General features: G+C 43.6%; 1 protein-coding gene across 12 annotated transcripts in view; it reads right to left on the reverse strand.

The window, feature by feature from the left end:
- The window catches only part of LOC140427025 (transcription factor 7-like 2), a 309,025-nt gene that overhangs the window by 195,483 nt on the left and 89,693 nt on the right, over window positions 1-23,849 (reverse strand). The gene's annotated exons all lie outside the window — the stretch shown is intronic.

Here is a 23,849-nt window from a genome sequence, read left to right on the forward strand (position 1 = left end):
ACCGTTAAAGCTCAGATTGAAGTCACGCAATCTCAGCTTATCGCCATGTAGGATCAGACCGCTGCCATCCTGGCTGCGAATACCAATCCTCAAAGGTGCTTTCAGAGTCACATAGCAGCCAGCAATCTATCCTTGAACAGGTTACTAGAATGTCTGAACTGCTGCCCTGGGCGACTGACAGTGGCTCTATGCAGCAGGAACCTGTCCAGCTTCAGGGTGAGAGCTTTAGCCTTCCCAGCACAGCCACTTCTTCAGTGCTCTTGTTGTTTTTGTGAGGGGACCAAGGTTGTTTTGAGGGATTCATATTTGTATTGGTAAACATTAGAAATAAGGTAGAGTTTTAAGTGGGGTTATTTCTATGCCTGGAAGAGTAAAACCTCTAGCTAGATTCATGTGGTCAAAGGTGTTTGTATGTGTGGGAGTTGGTTAAGTTCCAACTGCGTTTATTTTGTGTTTAGAGAGGGTTATGGCTGGAAGAGTACATAAACCAGCTGTGGTTGCTTCACAACTGGGGCCTCGTAAAGTAGAGAAGCTTTTAAGCTTTAGTTTAGCTAATTTGATTGCAGTTGAATATAGGTAGTGAGAGAGAAGGCAATTTTCACAGCTCTGCTAGAAGCAGTTAAATTAGAAGGCTAAAGAGGGAACATCTCTCTCAGTTTGACAAGAAAAAAAACATACCTTGGAGTGATAGTTGAGAAATCAAGTGCAGAGATCTGAATAGCAGCTAGTTCAGGAAACTAGAAAAATGAAGATAAGTTTCCAAGATGTCTGAGGTTAAAGGTACTAGAACAGAGCACTGTTCAGCAAAGGCAGGACAGCTGCGATGCCAGAAAGATATCTGAAGTGATTTTCAGGTTTGTGAGATTTCACTATAGCCTGTGGAACGTGAGTTGAAATACGTATGGAAATTAATGGCTAGATTTCGGAGTTTGTGTAAAAGCAGTTAAGATTAAAGCAATCCTAAAGGGGTTGGTGTAAAATCCTGGACTGTATTTGCTGTTAAAAGTGGGGCAGAAACGTGGTTTAAAAATGTCATTTGGCACACCCTGCATGGAATTCGGGATGCAAACTGCTCAGGGAAAGCAGAACTGTGAGAGAAGATTTCAAAGCATGTTTTTGGAGTGGAGTTTCAAAACTCTCATATGACTATCATTTGGGGCGATTCTGAGGAGACATCCACAAATATTCACTTGGGGTTCAGAGTGGAGAGTGTATTTGCCCACAGTCATTTTGTGTGTTTAAAAGGGATTTTGTGTTAATGAGACCATTGTAGATTAAGATTTATTCTCCAAAATGTGAGGCAATTGAATTGGCTAAATTTCAATTACAAAGAAATAAAAATGAAAAAACATGAGGTGGATATGCAGGAAAAGCAAAAGGAAAGGGAAAGACAGGACAGAGACAAAGAGAGAGATTTTCATAGGGAATTGGGAATGGAGAAATTAGCAATGGCGAAAGAGAAAATAAGCGAGACAGAGCATTTCAGCTTTAAAAGTGGGAAGTTAAAGCAGAGACACTAGAGCAGATTGAGGAAGGATATAGTTCTAGTCAAAGAACCTAGTGGGGAAATACTTGATTTTATACAAACCCTTTTCAAATCTGAGGAAAAGGATGTGGAAACATTCTTCATCTCTTTTGAAAAGGTAGCTAAACAGATGAAATGGCCAAAATATGGACATTACTTTTATGAAGTAGACTGGTAGGTAAAGCTAGTGAAATGCATGCATCATTGTCGGAAGAGGTATCTGTAGATTATGATGTCGTAAAAAATGCTATCCTTAGTGCATATGAGATGGTTCCTGAGGTGTACAGGCAGAAATTTCAAAACACAAGAATACGGCTGAGACAAACTCACTTTGAATTTGAGGGGGTGAAGCAAAATAGTTTTGACCACTGGATACGGGTGTTAAAAGTAGAGAAAACATATGAAGCCCTGAGAGATAATTCTAGTGGACAAATTTAAAGATTCACTTCCTTTGGTTATTAGTAACCATGTTGAGGAGCACAAGGCTAAAACAGCTAGACAGGAAGTAGAGTTGGCTGATGATTACGAACTAGTCCATAGAACCAAACCTTTTTTCCATCATCCTTTTAAACATGAGAAGGATTGAAAGTGAGGAGGAGAAAAGAAAGAAAAATCGTCAAGAAAGTAATAGAACGATTGGGAATGGTGTAGCCATCTGGGATGGCCACTTCCAACTAGGTACAGAGAAACTCACAAAATCTAGCGGGTAAAATGGACAAGCCAAGACTCAGCAGGCTCAGAGCCTGAAATGCATATTCGTAAGCAAGAGATCCAGACGGTATCGAAACTCCGTCCAATTAGCATTTTAATGGGGCCGAGCAGCATTTGATGGCCCACCTTCCCCAAAACAAAGGACTGGTACTCAAGCAACCGGGACAGTCCCAGACATTTCGGCGCCACTCCCTGTTCAAGGGAAACGCAAACAACTGGGTCAGTGACCGTTTGGGACACGCCCAGCCATCCAGATCCCCGCCCACGTATTGGTTAAGGAATCGAACAGAGTGATCAGGGATCACCCAATTAGTAAGGCCCAAATCGAAGGACCACCCAAAAGAGCACAACCCCCCCCCCCCCCCGAGTATAAGAAGAAGAGTTTGCCATAAGTTTGCTCTCTCTTGGCGCCCTCTTGGCCTTGGTACCCCGGTCACGGCCATCGCCAATCACAGCAACACCAGAAGCAAGTCCAAGTTCAACGCCCGCTACCAGACGGATGAGCCCAGCTGAGCAGCAGTTACTCCTTTGAACCTGAGAGAGCCAGAATTGAACAGCGGCCGCTGTTTTCTGACCTAAGCCGGGTGCCCGAAGTTAAGTACAGGTTGTCTTAGCTGATAGGTGTAGTTAATTAGTAGTGTTTATGTTGCATGACTAATTGTGTGTAAATAAAGTACCCTTGACCTTGAACTAACTAACTGGTGTTTGGCTCTTTGATCGATAGCCGGTTGAACCTTGTGGTGGTATCATTCGATACCTGCCGACTCTAAGCATTAAGACATAGATAACATAGAAAGAAAGGCAAATTCACTGATTGCCATAATTGGAACAGAGCCACAGAAAAGACAGAGTAAAAGAAAAGGGCAACAATGGTCAGGAAATGTCACCTCTGATCAAAAGAGATGGCGCTGAGGATAGAAATGACTTTCGGAGGACTAAGTGTTTCCATTGTACCAAAGTGGGACATATTAGGGAAGATTGTTGGAAACTAAATGGAAGATTGTTGCAGTAGTAGGAGAGGAAGCATCTGTGAACAAAATATCTATTAAAACGGTAGCAGTAGTGCAGTGCAGCATGCTCCTTCAGAATCAATGAGAAAGCGGGATAAGTCTCACGATAGTTCAGAGAATTATTTGAGTACTGATGAAGGACGTCAGGCTATTGGAGATTCTGGATGTTTTGTTTCAAAAGGATAGGGTTTCCCTCACTCGTCTCGCAAAATAAGTAAACAAATTAAAATGTTTCGAGATACAGGAGCAGATCAATCATTGATGATGGCCGATGATACATTTTTCTGAAGTAAAAGGTATTAGTAAGAGGTATTAATGAAAGGGATGAGCCTGTTTCTTCGAGTGTAAAGTTAATGTAAAAAATAATTTTGTAAATGGAATTGTTCAGGGGGAAATTATTCCTAAATTACCGATTGGGGGAATAGATTTCATCCTGGCGAATGATTTGGCTTGTGGAGACAGTAATGTGATGGCAACTGTATTGCAACAGGCAGTTGACCATAGTGATCTGAACAAATCTTTGAAAACTAATGTGGGGAAAAATGAGACACTTATAGCAGATAATAAGCAATTGAAGGAAAATCCGATTAACAAAGAAAATCAACTTCCATGTATGAAAGAGGAGTTTGCGAATGAAAAAAGATAACTGATACGAACAATTGAGAATCAGTCAGGAAAAGTGAAACATTTGACTGAGGGCTTGAACTGTCTAAAGATACCCTGAAAAAACAAAAGGTTGGTATTCAGGTAAAACTTGGTGAACTTCAAGCCTCAGATACATTTTTTGAAGTATTATGGAAAATGCCTTGAACACGAAAAGGCAGTCTTTGTAAATCAGAATAATTGGTTGAATGCGTAAATATAAAGCAAAACTTACAAACTGTTAGAACTTCGCCGTGAGAAGAACAATGGGCAGGATTCTCCGACACCCTGCCGGGTTGGAGAATCCCCGGGGGGTGGCGTGAATCCCGCCCTGCCGCTCCGACGGCGGCTGCCGAATTCTCCGGCGCCGGTTTTCGGGCGGGGGCGGGGATCGTGCCGCGCCGGTTGGGGTCCGTTGGCAGCTGGCAGCGCCCCCCCCCCCCAGCAATTCTCTGGGCCCTCGTGGGCCGATCGGCCGCCTGTTTTCAGACAGTGCGCCGGCGTGAAATAGACATGGTCCATCTCGGCGGGACCTGGCTTGGAGGGCAGCTAGCGGAGTCTTCGGGAGGGCGCGGAGGGATCTGGCCCTGGGGGGGGCCTCCACTGTGGCCTGGCCCACGATCGGGGCCCACCGAGCTGCGGGCAGGCCTGTGCCGTGAGGGCACCCTTTCCCTCCGCTCCGGCCTCTGTAAGGCTCCGCCATGGCCGGTACGGAGAGGAAACCCCCTGCGCATGCGCAGGAAACACGCCGGCGGCTCTGCACATGCGGCAGAACATGCCGGCAGTCCTGCGCATGCACCAACTCGTGCCGGCCCACGGCGGCCCTTTGGCGCCGGTTGGCGTGGCGCCAACCCCCTCCAGCGCCGGCTTAGCCCCTGGAAGTGCAGAGGATTTCACAACTTCCGGGAGGCCCGACGCCGGAGTGGTTCGCGCCGCTCTTGCCGACGGTACGGACCGCCCCTCCAATTGCGGGAGAATCCCACCCAATGAGATTTTTGAACTTCAAAGCAAAATGGAGGAAGTGAAGACGATGGATGGTATGGAATGTTGGACTTCAAATCTTTTTCCTGTGAGTAAACACGCATTATGGAATACTGATACCGTTGAGCAAAGGACGGATCTAAGTAATATCACTGATGTATCAAAGTCCCTCACAAAAGCAACAAGAGCACTGAAGGAGTGGTTGTGCTGGGTAGGCTAAAGCTCCTACCCTGAAGCTGGACAAGAAAACAGCTTAAGTACTTGCAAAAATGGAAAGTACAAATTGTCAACCAGAAGTGCTGACATTGCAAAGTGATCTTTCTGAGTCAATGACCAGTGACTGATTTCAAAATGCTTGTCAGTAATACTTTGCAAGATGTAGTAGTTGAAAGCAAGGCAAGTGAACAGTTTGCCAAAGACCATTGAACTTCTACTGAGATCGTTCAGAAATAGTGCAAAAATGTTGAAGGATTAGAACGGACTATGGGGTCACACGGTGGTGCAGTGGTTAGCACTGCTGCCTACGGTGTTGAGGACCCAGGTTCGATCCCGGCCCCGGGTCACTGGCTGTGTGGAGTTTACACATTCTCCCCGTGTCTGCATGGGTTTCTCCCCCACAATCCAAAGATGTGAGGGGTAGGCGGATTGGCCATGCTAAATTGCCCCTTAATTGGAAAAAAATAATTTGGTACTCTAAATTTAGATTTTAAAAAAGAACGGACTATGAAACTTCAGAGAGAAGAAGTGATTGACATAGCTCAAACTGAATTGAAAATAACTCATTTGAAATGGGACTGGGAGAAACAACAAGATTCCCCAAAAGTTCAAAGAACAAACAAAGCAAGACTACAATACTATTTTGAGTGAACACAAGAAGCATCTTAACAACATTCTTCAAACAGCTAAAAGAGATTTTGATAAGAGAAGAAATGGGATGTTAACACACTAAAAATGACATTTTGACTGTGTTAAATCGAAATGTGAATTTACCACATGTGAATTTGGAAAGTGGTCTTGAGAGTGGAACTATGTTTACAGGTGACAAAAAGGACAATTGCACTGTAGACTTAAATGAAACATTCTTTTCTAAGTTGAAAACTGGAACCCAGAAGGAAAAGAAATTCAGGACTTGAGCTATGATATTGTTACCATGTATAGATTCTGATGATACTGTTAAAGACTGTCTTTCTTTTCATTAAATCATTGTAATTGTATATTATGACGTGTAATTGTGAACTAAGAATACTGTGCTTGTATGATATAATAGGTTATGTGGTTAGATATTTGCAATGTTAAGTTTGTGTAAAATGGATGTAATGCCCGTGTAAAGAAATCTTCATGATTATGAAGATTTCCTTCTTTCAAAGGGGGAGATGTTTGGAAAATAAAGATAGTTTTAATATTTGTATTGGCAAACATTATAAAATAAGGTTAATGTTTCTGTGCCTGAAAGGGTACAACCTCGAGTCAGATTCATGTTGGAGAAAGATGTTTGTATGTGTCGAGGTTAGTTAAGTTCCAACTGTGCTTCTATTGTGCTTAGTGAAATGAAAATCGCTTATTTACCATAGAATTTACAGTGCAGAAGGAGGCCATTCGGCCCATCGAGTCTGCACCGGCTCTTGGAAAGAGCACCCTACCCAAGGTCAACAACTCTACCCTATCCCCATAACCCAACCCAACACGAAGGGCAATTTTGGACACTAAGGGTAATTTATCACGGCCAATCCACCTAACCTGCACATCTTTGGACTGTGGGAGGAAACCGGATCACCCGGAGGAAACCCACGCACACACGGGGAGGACGTACAGACTCCGCACGGACAGTGACCCAAGCCGGAATCGAACCTGGGACCCTGGAGCTGTGAAGCAATTGTGCTGTCCACAATGCTACCGTATTGTCACAAGTAGGCTTCAATGAAGTTACTGTGAAAAGCCCCTAGTCGCCACATTCCGGCGCCTGTTCGGGGAGGCTGTTGCGGGAAGGCTACAGCATGAAGAATAATAAACCAGCAGTGGTTGCTTAGCAACTAGGGCCTTGTAAGGTAGATAAGCATTTAAGTTTTAGTTTAGCTAGTTTGATTGCAATTGAAGATAGGTGGTGAGCGAGAAGACAACTCTCACAGCTCTGCAAAAAGGAGTTGCTTTAGAAGGCTAGTGAGGGAACATCTCTCTCGGTGTTGCAAGAAGAAAACCCATACCATGGAGTAATGGATAAGAAAACAAGTGTAGAGATCTGAAGAGCAGCTAGTTAAGCAAACTAGAGAAATTAAGAAAAGTTTTGAAGAAGTGTGTGGTTAAAGGTACTGGAGGAGAGCACTGTTCAATAAAGACAGACTGAGATGAGAAGAAGGCTGATTGATACATCAGAAATATATCTGAAGTGATTTTCAGGTTTTTGAGATTTTACTACAGCCTGTGCAACGTGAGTTGAAATAAATAACTATGGAAATCAACGGCTGGACCTCGGAGTTTGTGTAAAAGCGATTAAGACAAAAGAAATCCCAAAGGAGTTGATGTAAAATCGTGGACTGGATTACTGTTAAAAGTGGAGCGGAAGCATTGTTTAAATGCATAATTTGGAAAACCTGGTCTGGATTTTGGAATGCAAACCGCTAAGGGAAAGCATAACTATGGGAAAAGATTTGAAAGCATGGTTTTGGGATGGAGTTTGGAAACTCTCATGTGACTGATCATCTGGGAGGATTCTGAGGATAAATCCACAAACATTCACTTGGAGTCCAGAGTGGAGAGTGTGCTTAAAAGGGATCTTGTGTTAATGAGACCATTGTAGATTAAGATATACTTTGTAATCCGTGTTAATCCTAAAACTTGTGTTTAATTGTTAAACGAAGGGGCGATTAAAAGCATATTTTATCTTAATTCAATTTATTCATGCTCAATAAACATTTTCTTCTTGTTGTTGTTAAAACTAATTAGCGGTCCTGTGACTCTGTTCTTCCAAACAAAATATAAACAAAATAAAAGTTAGTGTTTTGAGCCAGGGTTCTCATCTGGGATCTTCCTGTCCAGTTATAATATCATAGAGTCATTTACGGCACAGAAGGAGACCATCCAGCCCATCGAGTCGATGCCAGCACTCTGTGGAAACTGTGCGCAATTAGGAGAGGGCAATAGTTGGAGCATTGAGATTGAAAGTAGCACCATTGGTGTCAGCTTTACACACTGACTGATGTCACTGTCTGCCAGCTCTATGTACTCTGGCACGTGCCTGCCCTAATCAAAATGGTGCCAGCATGAGCCAGAGGTGCATCTGCATGGCACAGTTGCCATTAAAACAGCACCATAGTGCTGGAAATACAGACACCAGGAAGCCAGGTTTTGCAGGCTAAGTGCTAATGGTGATGCCATAAACCATGAAAGCAAATATGTACTTTGGCGATATCATCATAACCCGCTTAAACAGTCTCCATTTTCTTGTACATAAATGTGCATGACTTGAACTGCAATGAAATGAGGGTTTACTTCAATACATAGTACAGGGGAACAAAAGCCACTGAACATTTCATGTTACATAAAGAATAATATCTAATGAGGAATGATTATAACGCAGTATTCTGATCAATCAATGCATGTCTCTAGATGCGGCCAGAAAACTAGAGATTGCAAGGGATTGTGTGTCCTTTGACACACTGACATTAAAATGGGGGATCAGAGGGCAGCACGATGGTGCAGTGGTTAGCACTGCGGCCTCACGGTGCCGAGCTCCCAGGTTCGATCCCAGCTCTGGGTCACTGTCCGTGTGGAGTTTGCACATTCTCCCCGTGTTTGTGTGGGTTTCGCCCCCAAAACCCAAAAGATGTGCAGGATAGGTGGATTGGCCACGCTAAATTGGCCTTTAATTAAAAAAAAATTAAAATGGCAGATCAGCAACACACACAGTGAGCATTTTGTGACAAATGGAAGCCACCATATTGGGCATCCTTCTGTGCTCTCTCTAGTCACCCCTCCTTATGTCCTCTGAGTCATCCTAATTGTCCAGACTTTATGATTGGTCCAGACTAATTTGTGATTGTGGATAATCAGAGTACAAAGTGACTTCCCTTTGTGTGGCCTGAACATGTTCACTGGCATAGTTCAAACTCATGGCTAACAATTGGAAAATATCACTGAAAAATGATGTTTTCTTATTTATACAGGCAGAGAACTCAGTACCAGAGAATAAGAAATTATGTCTTGATCCACAAGCGTGAAACTCAAATGGTTTGTAATCTGAATGCCTGGTCCAGATTACAGCCATCAAACCTCTCTTGAATATCTGTGTTTAGGTAAACAATATATCCACATTATAACATTTACGGGTGGTTTTATTAAGTTGCCTGCATGTTTCGATGTGTTTGTTGTACAGATGAAGAAGGGGTTGGGACATTTGCCACCAATAATTGTAAGAAGTAAGGCTGGAAATAACTCAAGAGCTATACAAGTGCTGTAAGGTCCTGAGGCCAAAAGGCTGCAGCAACAATCAACTTCAAGTATTAGGGTAATTTATTTTAACTCCTAAGATTGAAAAGAATTCGAGGAGGAGAAGATGAAAGAAGTCAGAAATCTCTCGATTGTGAAACTGATCTCTCTCAGAGGCCCTGGGGCATTAAATTGATAAGTTCTTGGCCAACAAAAAGACATTTATGTTTTTGAACACTATGATATTCCAGCTCGAGAGTTTTGTCCATATACAAGAACAAATTCTCTGTCACATTTCCAACTGTTAATTCCCATGAATCAGTTTACCACGTTACAATCTCTGCTCAGGCTCACAGCCCTACTATGTAAAATATTATCTAACATTTTACCTCTTGATTAACTGGTATTTTTTAATACTTCTGACTGGAAGTTATGCCATTGGTGGCTCCGCCACTGCCAGCAAAGTCATCTGTTGGGATGGGCTGAGGGCTCAGAGCAGACTGCTCCTTGAAAGAGGCAGCCACAGAGTCGCCAGAGTTCCCATATTGAACAGCTGAAGGCAACATAAGGCTGTGCTTCCTCTGCCTCTGGAATCTCCAGCAACTGCATTGCTGACAAAGGCACATTCTCCTGGCCCGTTCAATCTGTAACTCAACACCATCGAGAGGAAACAGATTTGAATTCAGACCAAATAATGCCTTCCTCTCTTTCTATAAGAGTCTTTGATTGCGCACAAAGTACATTTTCTATGCTACTTCTTTAGCAAACCTATGTGAATGTGTTTTGCGAGGAATTACCAGCAAACCCCATATAGGCATCTTTATTAATATACATTGGGCACAGGACCTATAATGGCTGTGTAGATAAGTCAAACAGGAGATTGAGAAGATTCTTGAGTGCCAGAATCAGGGAAGGAGGATTTGGGTTTGAATCCTGAGAGAGTTCATTCAGCTTTTTATTCTGAGGTGGGTAAAATAAGTGTTTGTCCCGAGATGTGGCAAGAGAACTAGAGATCGTAAGGGATTGTGTGTCCTTTGCCACACTGGCAATATAATGGGGATTGGCACCACACATAGTGAGCATTTTTAAAAATTCACTTACGGGATGTTGGCGTCGCTGGTTAGGCCAGCATTTATTGCCCATCTCTAGTTGCCTTTCAGAAGTTGGTGCCTTCTTGAATCACTGCAATCCTTGGGGTGTAGGTACACCCACTGTGCTGTTAGGGAGGGAGTTCCAGAATTTTGCCCCAGTGAGAGCGAAGGAACGGCGATATATTTTCAAGTCAGGATGGTTAGTGACTTGGAGGGGAACCTCCAGGTGGTGGGGTTCCCAGGTATCTACTGCTCTTGTCCTTCTAGATGGTAGTGGTCATTGGTTTGGAAGGTGCTGTCTAAGGAACAATGATGAGTTACTGCAGTGCACCTTGTAGATGGTACACGGCTGCCACTGTTCGTCGGTGCTGCAGGGTTTGAATGTTTGTGGAAGGGGGAGCAATCAAGTGGGATTCTTTGTCCTGGATGATGTCAAGCTTCTTGTGTGTTGTTGCTGCACTCATCCAGCCAAATGGAGAGTATTTCATTACACTCCTGACTTGTGCCTCATAGTTGGAGAACAGGCTTTGGGGGGTCAGGAGGTGAGTTACTCACCGTTAAATGGAAGCCACCTTACGGGGCATTCTTCCATGCTCTCTCTAACCATCTCTTCTCATCTCCTTTGAGTCTTCCTAACAGTCCAGACTTTAGGATTGGTCCGGACTCATCTGTGATTGTGGATAGTCAGAGTATAAAGTGACTTACTTTTGTGTGGCATGAACCTGTTCACTGGTATATTTCAAATCATGGCTCTTCGAAAATATCACTCAAAAATAATTTTTTCCTATTTCTACCAGCAGAGTCCCCAGGACTAGAACATAGGAAGGAAGAGCATGAGTGGATGAGATGTGTTGCCAAACCTGATCTGCCCTTCAATCATGGCTGATCTGATCCCTCAACTCTATTAGTTCTCTACTCGCTTCCCGTACACCTTTATTCTCAGAGAGATCAAAAATCTGTCGACTTCAGTCTTGAATATACTCAACAAAGGAACATCCATAATCTTCTGAAGTAGAAAGATTCACAACTCTTTGAGTGCAGAAATTTCTCCCCATCTCAGTCCTAGTTGATAGGCCCCTTACCCTGAGCCTCTGCCCCTGTGTTCTAGGTTCACCAGTTCTAACCTCCCAGTGTCTACCCAGCCAAACTCCTGCAGAATCTTATGTTTCAATGAGATCACCAGGGCAAATTACTGTTTTTGATCTTAGATCTGATATTTAATGATGATTTTCAAATCCAGAAAGAATTCCTCATTTAAAAAAGATTGTACGTAAAGTGTTGAAGCACATTCCTGTATGTAATAATAATGATAATCTTTATTACTGTCACAAGTAGGCTTACATTAATACTGCAATGAAGTTACTGTGAAAAGCCCCTAATCGCCATATTCCAGCGCTTGTCTGGTATACTGAGGGAGAATTCAGAACGTCCAATTCACCTAACAAGCATGTTTTTCAGGGCTTGTGGGTGGAAATCGGAGCATCCGGAGAATACCCATGAAGACACGGGGAGAACGTGCAGAGTCCGCACAGACAGTGACCCAAGCCGGGAATCAAACCTGGGACCCTGGCGCTGTGAAGCAACAATGCTAACTTTCTGTGATTCCATGCCACCCCTCAATCTACCCATCAACCCCAGCAGCAACAGATCAGCCCTGTCCCCATCAGTGACAGTTACATTGAATGTACAAGAAAGAATGGATACTGGTTTTCAAGATTACCGTCATTGGGTTGTGGCACCAGTTGATCTACAATCTGAGTTGGGAACATAGGAACAGAACATTAGGAGTAGAAGTAGATAATTTAGCCCTTCGAGCCTGTTCTGCTATTCAATCAGATCATGGCTGATCTCTTCCTGGTCGTAAATCCACCTCCCTGCCTGTTCCCCATATCCCTTTAACCCGTTTTTAAAAAAATCAGAAACCTATCTATAGCCCTTTTGAAACCATTTAATGATTCAGACTCCGTCGCACTATGGGGCAGCGAGTTCCACAAATTCACCACCCTCTGTGAGAAGTATTTCCTCCTCATCTCAGTTTTAAATCTACCGTCTCTCAAACAATATCTGTGACCTCTTGTCCATGGCTCTCGTACTGCCAGATGATTTGGTTCCATGTGCATAGGAAGGCACGGTGACACAGTGGTTAGCACCACTGCCTCATAGCGCCAGGGACCTGGATTTGATTCCGGCCTTAGGTGACTGTGTGCAGTTTCCACATTCTCCATGACTCTGCGATGGATTCCTCCAGGATTTCCAGTTTTCTCCCGTAGTCCAAAGATGTGCAGGCTAGGTGGATTAGCCATGATCAATGCGCGGAGTTACAGGGATAGAGCGGGGGTAGACTGCTCTTTCGGAGGGTTGGTGCAGACACGATGGGTCAACTGGCCTCCTTCTGCACTGTAGGGATTCTATAGTTTAGTTATCCTCCGCCCCGCCAGCAACGCACCCATTTCCGTGCGTTTCCTGATGGTGTGGAGTGGCCCACAATGGGAAATCCCATTGGCCGGCTGCACAAACGGAGAATCCCGCTGACGGCGGGGGCTCGCCGCACTGGAAAAGGAGGCTGGCAGAACGGAGAATCCCGCCCCACCCCAAGCTCTCTTTTGTAATCTAGTTGTTACTTTGTCTCCACTAAGTCCCATTCATCCGTCAGCTGATCTCCATTTTTAGCGGTCCATCTCTCAAAGCATTACATTGAAAATATTTTTATGCATTATGTAGAGGTGGCACTGGTTTGGGACATCTGAGAATGTTCTGAGTTCACGTCCCATTCTAAAAACTCGAAACGTTGTACCCATTATCTGGGCCTGCACATCAGTGTGGTGCTGAGAGTATGTAGTACTGTTCGGAGTGCTGTCTTTCAGGTCAGAAGCTAAACCAAGGATTCATCTATCCTCTCAGCTGGATGCAATATCCCACAGCCCTAGTCAAGCAAGAGTTTTTTCCCGATGTATTGACCAATGTTAACCCTCAACATAAATCAGTTGGTCTTATCTTGATCATATTACTGGTTGTGGGAGCATACTGTTTGCAAATTGGCTGCTGTATTTCCACATTACAATGAAGGCTATTCTTCAAATGTAATTCATTTGTTGTAGATGTTTTGGGGCTTCTTGAAGCCATGATATATGTCATATAAAGGTGCATCATTGTCCAATAAATCCTATGAGAAATGTTTAATTTATTCAGACAGTGCAATGGTATAACATGGATTAAAAAAACATCTGCAGTGGAAAAAGTTCAGCTCATTGATTGCTGATAACACTGTTGCTTTCTCTTTCCAAACAGTTGATTGTATTACTTTAAAAAGAGAGGCAGTCTGAACCAGGATACAAATTACCAAGTCAGGCTTGTATCTGTTTAAGAGTGATGAACTATTTATATTTTATGGCTAAAATAGCACAGTGACAGACCAAGGACTCCATATTTGCAGCTGCCAGCATTGCCATCGATCGGATAGGTGATCTGGATTTGTTTTAACAGTAAGATTGGTGATGCACACCATAAAGTTAACCGTCTAATGTGACAATCGCATCACCGATAGCTTCATGCCGCAAATTGGAAGTGGTCCAGCCACTGATTTTCCTTTGCTAATTGTACCCCTGGCACCAGAACGATTTAAAAAATGTTGTGTTGCAGGTTTTCACATGTTTTTGCCTGGGATTGCACGTATCACTAACATTTTGTAGTTTCAAAACTTTCTGGCCATCTCCTTGGGAATATTTGAAATCATATTGATATTTCAAATCTTCCAGTGATGGAACATTTCTGCAACCATGGCATCACCCAAACAAGAATTCTGACATTTGAGAAACTACGAGAACACATAAAGGTGTACCTCTTTTCTTACCAGTCTGAAACACAAAGAATATCCATTCTCAGCTCAGATGCCTAAGGAAATTTGACGTAGTCTAAGTTGTGGCTTATGTCACTGATGCTATAACTGCCTAGAACAACTCCACTAGACTAATAATGTACACTGTAGATGCACTGCTACTGTGGCACAGGTTTCCAAAAAAATCTGGCTGAGTGTTTTAATCCAAATTCCTCAACCTGCGGACTAAACTGATTCACACTTGCAGACGTTAGTGTTTGAGTGCCACTAAATGGAGAACATTGTGCTTTGCTGTGTCATACATAAAAAACTATCACTTCAATGTAATGCAGCTTGCATCGAACAGGTGACATTTTCCATGTCACATGACATCATCCCAATTTACTCCTTACTCCCTTGCTCTCATTGCAGTGGCATCCCTCAAAAATAATTCTGAGTTAGTTTCAAGGCTGCCGATGGAGGAGCTTGCTTTACCTAGACGCAAACATATCACATACTGGTTGGCAAACATTATAGGACAATGCACATGGTGCAAAACCCTACAGATCATCATTAGAAGCTACAGCAGGTTATGGACAGGATAATGCACAGAATGGCATGCATTGTGGATTAACGCGGCAGAGTTAATAGTCAACCAGAAGATAAGTTAGAAGTAGAAGAATCAGATGAGAAACTTCCTTCTGACACTTATGAGTCTAACAATTCAGAAAATGACACATTTACTGATAGCACTGGTAGAGAGTGGAAACCAAATTTCCTTCTGACACATTTGAGTCTAACAATACAGAAAGTGATGAAGAAAGTGACACATTTACTGACAGAACTGGTAGAGAATGGAAACCAGTCCAAGCCATCGATGCCAAAGATGGGCTATAACGAGGAATATTATTTCTGTGTCTTAGTACTGTTAAGTTGGCTTTGAACTTTTCTCCCCATGTGACATCTTGAAAAAGATATGAAAATAAAGATGAAGCTAAATCTTATTTTGACTTAAGTTGTTAATTAGATTTCGAAGACTTCATGCTCACTTTATTTTTAATAGTCTGCACTTTCTGACATACAACATGGGCGGGATTCTCCGACCCCCCGCCGGGTTGGAGAATCGCCGGGGGCTGGCGTGAATCCCACCCCCGCTGGTTGCTGAATTCTCCGGCACCGGATATTCGGCGGGGGAGGGAATCGCACCGCGCCGGTTGGCGCCCCCCCCCCCCGACGATTCTGCGGCCCGTGATGGGCCAAAGACCCGCTGCTGGAATGCCTGTCCCGCCGGCGAGAATCAAACCACCTCTCTTACTGGTGGGACAAGGCGGCGCAGGCGGGCTCCGGGGTCCTGGGGCGATCTGGGCCCGGGGAGGGGCCCCCAACGGTGGCTTGGCCCGCGATCGGGGCCCACCGATCCGCGGGCGGGCCTGTGCCGTGGGGGCACTCTTTTCCTTCCGCCTTCGCCATGGTCTCCACTATGGCAGAGGCGGAAGAGACCCCCTCCACTGCGCATGCAGAATAAACTCATTGACTGGTCTTTCTTTGTAGCAGCAATAATGATAGTATGGGACGTATGTCCATCCTTTCAACCTATGTTGTAACTCAAATTCAGTTATCTGAGCCTGGTTTTTTTGGCTGTACCGGGTGAGATCATCATTCCTGACACTAAAAGGGAGGCCTCCAGGGTTGAAGAGGAAATTGAGGCAGGGTTTGGCCAAAGAAGTGTATCTAGCTCAGATCTTCCAATCCTCTTCACCCAGAAGACTGCTGCATTGTAGTGAAATTATTCCTTTGCCCAAATAATAAGGAACAATGATCTTTTATTGAAAAGAAATGAATAAATATAAATAAACGTTTGTACAAACTCAGACGTCTGGGAAATGTTTTAAAGTCTTTCTGCAAGGTGTAGGGCTTTACGAAGCAAGATTTGACAGTCTCAACCCTATTCTTGGTTGGTTTGGCTATTTCACAAGATTGGGCAGAGAGTGACACTAAACAGACAATTACAAATGGCATGAGTGTGGTTGATACTTAAAATGAAAATGTCATATTACTGGTGGGATTCTTTGGTTGGCATCAAGGCACATTTTTGATTGAGACTTACTGAGATTTACCAGAGTAAACTTTACTGTGAATTAGCAATGATATACTTGGCCTGAAAATCTTTGGTGTTGATGCTGGGTGAAAAGTTAGAAATATATTCCATTCCCCAGTGCTGACAACCTTCACTTTGAGTAGCACAAAACCTATCCATCCATCCCTGCAATAAGAAGAAGTGTCGACTTCAACCCTAATTGCTTGACAAAAACGAGACCGGTGCAAAGCTAAAAATGAGTCATTTACCCAATCAAAACTCAGGTGCTTGGAGCCATGCTGACTTGGAGAGTTTTGCAGGCAGATTAATGAAATAAAAATGAAAATCGCTTACTGTCACAAGTAGGCTTCAAATGAAGTTACTGTGAAAAGCCCCTAGTCGTCGCATTCTGGCTCCTGTTCGGGAAGGCTGGTACCGGAATTGAACCCGCGCTGCCGGCCTGCCTTGATCTGCTTTAACAGCCAGCTATTTAGCCCACTGTGCTAAACCAGCCCCCAGGGCCTTGTGAATCTATGAAATCAATGTGCTATTTTAACAAAAGGGCTCTGTTGCATTATAAATGGGGCTGAGTATGGGCGGGGATGGAGTGGGGTGGAGGGGCACCATTGTGGCTTCCTCACCCAGCTGAAGCAGGAATTGAATTGATCTGCAGACGGAAAGCGAGTGTTAAACTTTCCTTTGTGACGTCAGAATGCAGGTGTCACCCCAGGCAACACAAGGAGAGGCCATGGCCTCCCTGTCACGCATTCCACCTCTAACCCCCTGCAAAACCCTCCCAAACTCCCCTTCCTGTGACTGGTCTGGCAGACAAACTTTCTTTTCCCACCAGCGGTCTCCAGCGGCCCCAGCTTCCTCTCCCACTGTCTGCCCATCTGTCTAGGCAGCAGCTGATTGGCAGTGCGTTGGTGACCTGGGAGATAAAATGTCCCACCACCTATCTGAAACCCACTCGGAGTTAAAGTTGATTCCTAAATATCAAATGAGATATGTGATGCAACCACACTATCTTTGCATCAATAACCTCTATTCTTCCTATAGCTAAATTATGCAATATCAAATACCTCAATATAAATAACAGACTGACTATACACCCGCTCAGATGTTTCATTGATATGCCATGCTATTGCAAAATCGTGGTCATATAAACACATTTCTTTATGGGGTTGTCTTACAAATTGTTATCTGTCTTTTTATACTCATGGTGTTATCTTCCATCATTTTATGTCAACTCTGCTCAGTGGGAGCAATCTCACCTCACTGAGGTAGAAAGTTGTGCATTTGAGCCCCCACTCCAGGATTTGAATCCTTAAATCAAGCAGCACTGTATTGTCAGAAATGCTTCTGAATGAACGTTAAACTACGTAAAACTGCTTGTTTGCCGGTTTGCGAGGAGGCTAAAATTCCTACGGCACTATTGAGGGAGTGCAAGTCTCCTGGTTTTCCTGGCCAATTTACCTCCCTCACATGAGAGCATTGAAAACAGATTAACTTGGCAATCCATCTTATTGTTGTTTGTGAGCATTGCTGGCAAGGCCAACATTTATTGCCTGTCCCTAATGGTTCTTCAGAAGGTGGCAGTGAGCTGCCCTCTGGAACTGCTGGAGTGCATGTAATGTAGGCACTTCCACGGTGTAGCACAATCAATCACTCACGAGGCGAGAAGAGATAAAGTCAATCGATGGCTTTATTACGCAGACTTGTTCCCCAGCAGCTCGGTTGCAGAATGCGGCTGCTGGGAGAACCCGGGTTCTTATACTCCACCTTACTGGGTGGAGCCAGCAGGCGGCATGGCATCACTGGGTACCGTACTACCCCTAATACATACCACCACACACGGTGCTGTTCGTCAGCAAGCTCCATGATTTTGGCCCAATGACGATGAAGTAATTGCGATCTACTTCCAAGTCAGATGGTTTGTGACTTGAAGGGGATATCTTGGAGGTGTTGCTGTTCCCAAAATGATACAATGGCTGCCCATATTGATTTACAAAACTATCACCACTATACTTGAAAGTAAATACAATTTTTAAAAATCTTATGATAGGAGTGATGCTGGCAAGGTAGTCTTTATCCCGAAAGACGTGCTTGTTAGGTGATTTGGACATTCTGAATTCTTCCTCAGTGTACCCGAACAGGCACCGGAGTGTGACGACTGGGAGATTTTCACAGTAACTTCACTGCAGTCTTAATGTAAACCTACTTGTGACACTAATAAAGATTATTAGATTATTGTCTCTCCCGAGTTTCCATGAAGACATTAACCACATGGCCCAGCAACAGAATCAATGTAGATCAGAACAGTTAAGAGGTGTCAGATATCCTTTCCTGAAGAACATGAGGAGTATTTATTGTATGTGAATTGTTTTGGGATATTTCTGAGAGACACATGTGCTATAGAAATTCAAGTTTATGTTTATCTATTTAAAATGTACATGTATACCATGAAACATTTATTTAATCAAGAGATTCCCACAATATAACCCAGTGAAGTCAGCAACTCTACCATAACAAGATGGACTGAGGACAGTGCTATGAAGAACCCTAACTGAGCCATAAACTGAGATTCAGTCAAGACGCTAAAGTCTTGTTTGAAATGTTGGCTTTAAGACAAGTGAGATACATTTGCAACTTTCAAATGGCTATCATATTTCAAAGCAAAATAGATAACAGGTACCTGAGAGTGAGTGACGTTCTGCATCTAATGGAAGTGTTCAAATAGTTTGGAAAATAATATTTAATTAATATTTTCTGGGAAATGTTATGGCTCCATGAGTACTTAAATATTACCAATGGAATAAAGTATTTTTAATGTTTAAATTAGTGATGCAAGGATGTCTTACCACACAAATGGCGCGATCGAATGGCCTGGTCGCGACATTCGCGATGAGGCTGCGCGCGAAAGTTGCGGCGTTCGGAACACTTGAGCAGTTAGGCTCACTTAAAGATGACTGTGCCGGATTCTCCCAAGGCCCTGGAACGAACGCTTGTGCCTGGGAATGCGATCTACTCCGCACGCCAGCGTGGGCATAGAAATGGTATAGTAAGGGCGGCACGTGGCGCAGTGGATAGCATTGGGACTGCAGCGCTGAGGACCCGGGTTCAAATCCCAGCCCTGGGTCACTGTCTGTGTGGAATTTGCACATTCTCCCCATGTCTGCGTGGGTTTCACCCCCACAACCCAAAAATGTGCAGGTTAGGTGGATTGGCCACGCTAAATTGCCCCTTATTTGAAAAACAAAAAATAATTGGGTACTCTAAATTTATTTTAAAAAAACAAATGGTATAGTAAACGTCATTGACAGACCCGACCCAGCATTTTCCGGGACTTCTGTGATGCTCCGCCTCCGCCAGGAGGAATTACCGACGGTGAGATTCATTCGTGGTATTTAAAGTCGAGACCCAGGCACGTTGGTTGCTGAGCAGGTACGAAAACTGCCCGACATCGCTATAGTGTGCTGACAATTGTGCTGTTGGCCAGGGGGCATCTGCCAGGCCCGTAAGAGGCCAGGAGGTGGGGGTGGGGGTGGATGGGCTCGGGGTGGATGGGCACAAACCACCATTGCCGCAGCCTGTGAGGCAGCCATTAGGCTGCGCATGTTGCTGACTGCCCATTGTGAACATAGCACCACGGGTTATATGGGTACCCCCCAGGCTATCCCCTCGAGGTACCCTCTGGCCCGAGCCGACCCATGAACAGGATGGGCATGCTCCAGGGCAACCAGTGCCATCATCTTGGACGGGATGAGGGTCAGCATGCATTGGAATTGCACGAGTTCTATGTGGCGCCATGCTAACTGATTAACGGGACCTGAATCGCTCCAGGACTGACACCGCTTTTGTCCACGTAGAACATTTGAAACTGAGTCTCGGCATCAGCACTTAGTCTCCCAAACGGAGAATTCCGCTGACAATGTTTTGGCCTCAACTACTTTCTGTGGAAGTGAATTGCACAAACTCACCACTCTCCGGGTGAATAAATTTCTCCTCATCTCAGTCCTAAATGGTCTACCCATATTATCAGACTGTGACCCTTGGTTCGGAACACCTCCACCATCGGGAACATCCTTCTTGCATCTACCTTGTCTAGTCCAGTTCGAATTTTATAGGTTTCTATGAGATTCCCCTTCATTCTTTTGAACTCCAGTGAAAACAATCCTAACCCACTCAATCTCTCCTCATACGTCAGACCTGCCATCCCAGGAATCAGTCTGGTAAACCTTCTCTGCATTCCTTCTATAGCAAGAACATCCTTCCTCAGATAAGGACACCAAAACTGCACACAATAGTCTGGGTGTGACAGCTTACTGGCTTGTTCCCACTTCGTCAGGCTGTTATGCCAAGACAGTGTGCGGGTGTCAGGTGTCATAATAATGTGGTTGTGAACTCCACTATTAGATACTATATGGTACACTCTGTACTACATATCGGGTCACCTGAGCTTGGGGTTGAAGGTCAGATAGCACATGGTTGGGATAAGGCTTCAGGAGCATTGCAGATGTGTGTTCATGTTCAGAAAATGTGTTAGCAATAAAAGTAGTTCAACAGCAATGGTGTCCATGGGTATGCATCATCAAAACAAGACATTAGGTACTTGGCAAAAGGCAGTGGATGGGATAAAGAGTATGGCACTGTTCATCATTCATCCACTGACTCTAGCCTGGTGACTAGATCTCTGCATATTATCTGCATCAGGTGGTGGTAACAAGACAATGCCATCGCCATGGCTGTGTCTTGAGAACCCACTCAGTGGTTTAGTTCAGTACACTTCTGATTCGGCAATAGCAAATTATATTTCTGCTTTCGGGAAAGCCCATGATATGCCATCAGGGTCAGCTAACAGTTGGAGAGCATATTCAGCTTTGTCACTCACCTGATAACCCAAACACATCTCCTCCGAGATTCAGGAAGTACAGCATTGATGATCAACATCTCAAACAAAGCTCGCAAAAAGGGGCAACTTTCATATCTCATATCCTAGAATACAAGACCAGGGATGTATTTCTGAGGCTGTATAAGGCTCTGGTCACACCCCATTTGGAGTATTGTGAGCAGTTTTGGGCCCCATATCTAAGGAAGGATGTGCTGGCCTTGGAAAGGGTCCAGAGGAGGTTCACAAAATGATCCCCGGAATGAAGAACTTGTCGTATGAGGAACGTTTGAGGACTCTGGGTCTGTACTCGTTGGAGTTTAGAAGGATGAGTGGGGATCTTATTGAAACGTACAAGATACTGCGAGGCCTGGATAGAGTGGACGTGGAGAGGATGTTTCCACTTGTCGGAAAAATTAGAACCAGAGGGCACCATCTCAGATTAAAGGGACGATCCTTGAAAACAGAGATGAGGAGGAGTTGTTTCAGCCAGAGGGTGGTGAATCTGTGGAACTCTTTGCCGCAGAAGGCTGTGGAGGCCAATTCACTGAGTCTTTAAGACAGAGATAGATAGGTTCTTGATTAATAAGGGGATCAGGGGTAATGGGGAGAAGGCAGGAGAATGGGGATGAGACAATATCAGCGATGATTGAATGGCGGAGCAGATTCGATGGGCCAAGTGGTCTAATTCTGCCCCTATGTCTTATGGTCTTATATGCACCCAAGACACACAACCCATGCCAGTTCTGCCTCTGACCTCTTATATTTAAAATATAAGCAATGTCAGGATCTTTTATCAGGCCCCTCACTATTTCCGGGATCACCTAGCCCAACTGTAAATCTGGCTTTCTCCCCAGCACCCGACCGAAAATCGCTAGATCGGACAGACAATTTTAAAGGTTGGGCCCGTGGAGCCAGGAATTCTCCCGACTCAGTGCATCCAACCTGGGAGTGAAAATCTGCGCCAAACTGTCCAACATTTAAAAAAATTAGCAAGTACTTAACCTCCTGGACCAGGAAATGGAAAAGATACAAATAAAATGATAAGAATTTCCTGTAAAAGTTTGATTCTGAAGAATAGAAAGCGTTTTACAAGCTGATTTGCCTCCCTCTTCAGCCAATTTACCAAAAGGTGGTTGTTGTGAGATTTGGTACTGTTTTATTTCAATTAAAATAACATCATTTTCTGAGTTGTAGATATCATTCAAAACACTATGACACATTATTATCTGTAAAGAAGAGTATATGGCAAGTAACAGCGATAGGAAAGACATGTGGGTGTAAATGGTAACTAAACATGCCTATGCTTAGCTCAAACGCATCTCCTCTTGCCTCGAGCAAATAAAAAGAACTGTTGGCCAAATAATATTTCTTGAAGATAGGTTAATTTACATTGTATTATTAGGAGGGTAATGCATATTTCTATTTCAAGGTTTGTCTTCCCTTATGCTTGGCACTCAAATGCAACTTGAAAATAAAATAATTTCCCAGTTTTGGAGTTAGCAACACTGCACGATTATGTGATGATTTCACAAGAATTATTAGATGATGATAATGGGATGATGATAATGGTTTTTGCCTACAAGAATGAGAACTTGCAGTCTTTCCTGCAAGCTGGTCAAATGCTCTAAACTAATGCCAAAGCATATATTCGACAGGAATCTTCTCTGAACAAACTGCTGACTGTAGCCTTTGTTGAGATGGTGGAAGGCTGCTAAAGTATAATGGCCAAGGCAATGACATTACATCAGTCTAATTACTGAAAAATTATTACTTCAGATATATTTGTTTTAAAAACGAGTTTATAGCGAGCTTAACTTGGCAAGCGAGAAAGGAAATGGGTTACGGGAAAGAAAAACAAGCTTTGCTGCTCACAGCATGTTCTTGCTTTCTTTCCGAGATAAACACTTCTTTCTTTTTTCATTAATTCTATTTTCAAAATATCTAAATAGTAATAATAAAAAACAACAATAATTATGCAATAGCACTAACAGAAATAAGAATCACTTTTATTCTTACTTTAATATTTAAGTTATGTACATTACTTATTTAAAAGTTCTTCCTTGGTCCTGGTCTTTTTCCTTGACCAAGAGAGTTACTAAATAACCTGTGCCCCGTCATCTGTCAAAGCCATTAAAAGGCTGAGAGAAAGTGAACTAAAGCATCTGTTTTACCATTTCCCCTTTGAGATTTTGGGGAAGAACGTCACCCTCTTGGTTTTCCTCCCTCATTGACATGAGTTTGCTCAGGAATTCAGTATACAGGGAAACATCATTGGTAAGGACATGCATCCTGTCACTCCACACCAGGGAGCTAACCGACTGTGTTCACAAGGCTGTCGATAAAAAACACAAGAACATGGAAAGATGGGAATGCCACAATGCGGTGGGTTTGAATCCCATGCAAGGAGGTTGAAGTCATAATCTAAGATGGCAATAATCAAGGAGCTCTGCATTGCTGGGCTTGCCAATAGATTGAAATCTTAAACTGACGTCCCATTTGTTTCAGTGATTCAGGTGGATATAAGGGGATTAAGCCTCTCACTGCACACTGTGAAGAAGAGTTCTGCTGGTGACCAGACCAACATTCCTGACTCAATCAAAACCACCAGAAACAGATGAACGGATGCTCTATTCCCGTGATTTTTGCAGAATCTTGCTCTGCAGCAAATATTTGTCTTTTTCCTCC

The sequence above is a fragment of the Scyliorhinus torazame genome, chromosome 7 (assembly GCF_047496885.1).
Source record: "Scyliorhinus torazame isolate Kashiwa2021f chromosome 7, sScyTor2.1, whole genome shotgun sequence".
In the NCBI taxonomy this organism is placed as follows: Eukaryota; Metazoa; Chordata; class Chondrichthyes; order Carcharhiniformes; family Scyliorhinidae; genus Scyliorhinus; species Scyliorhinus torazame.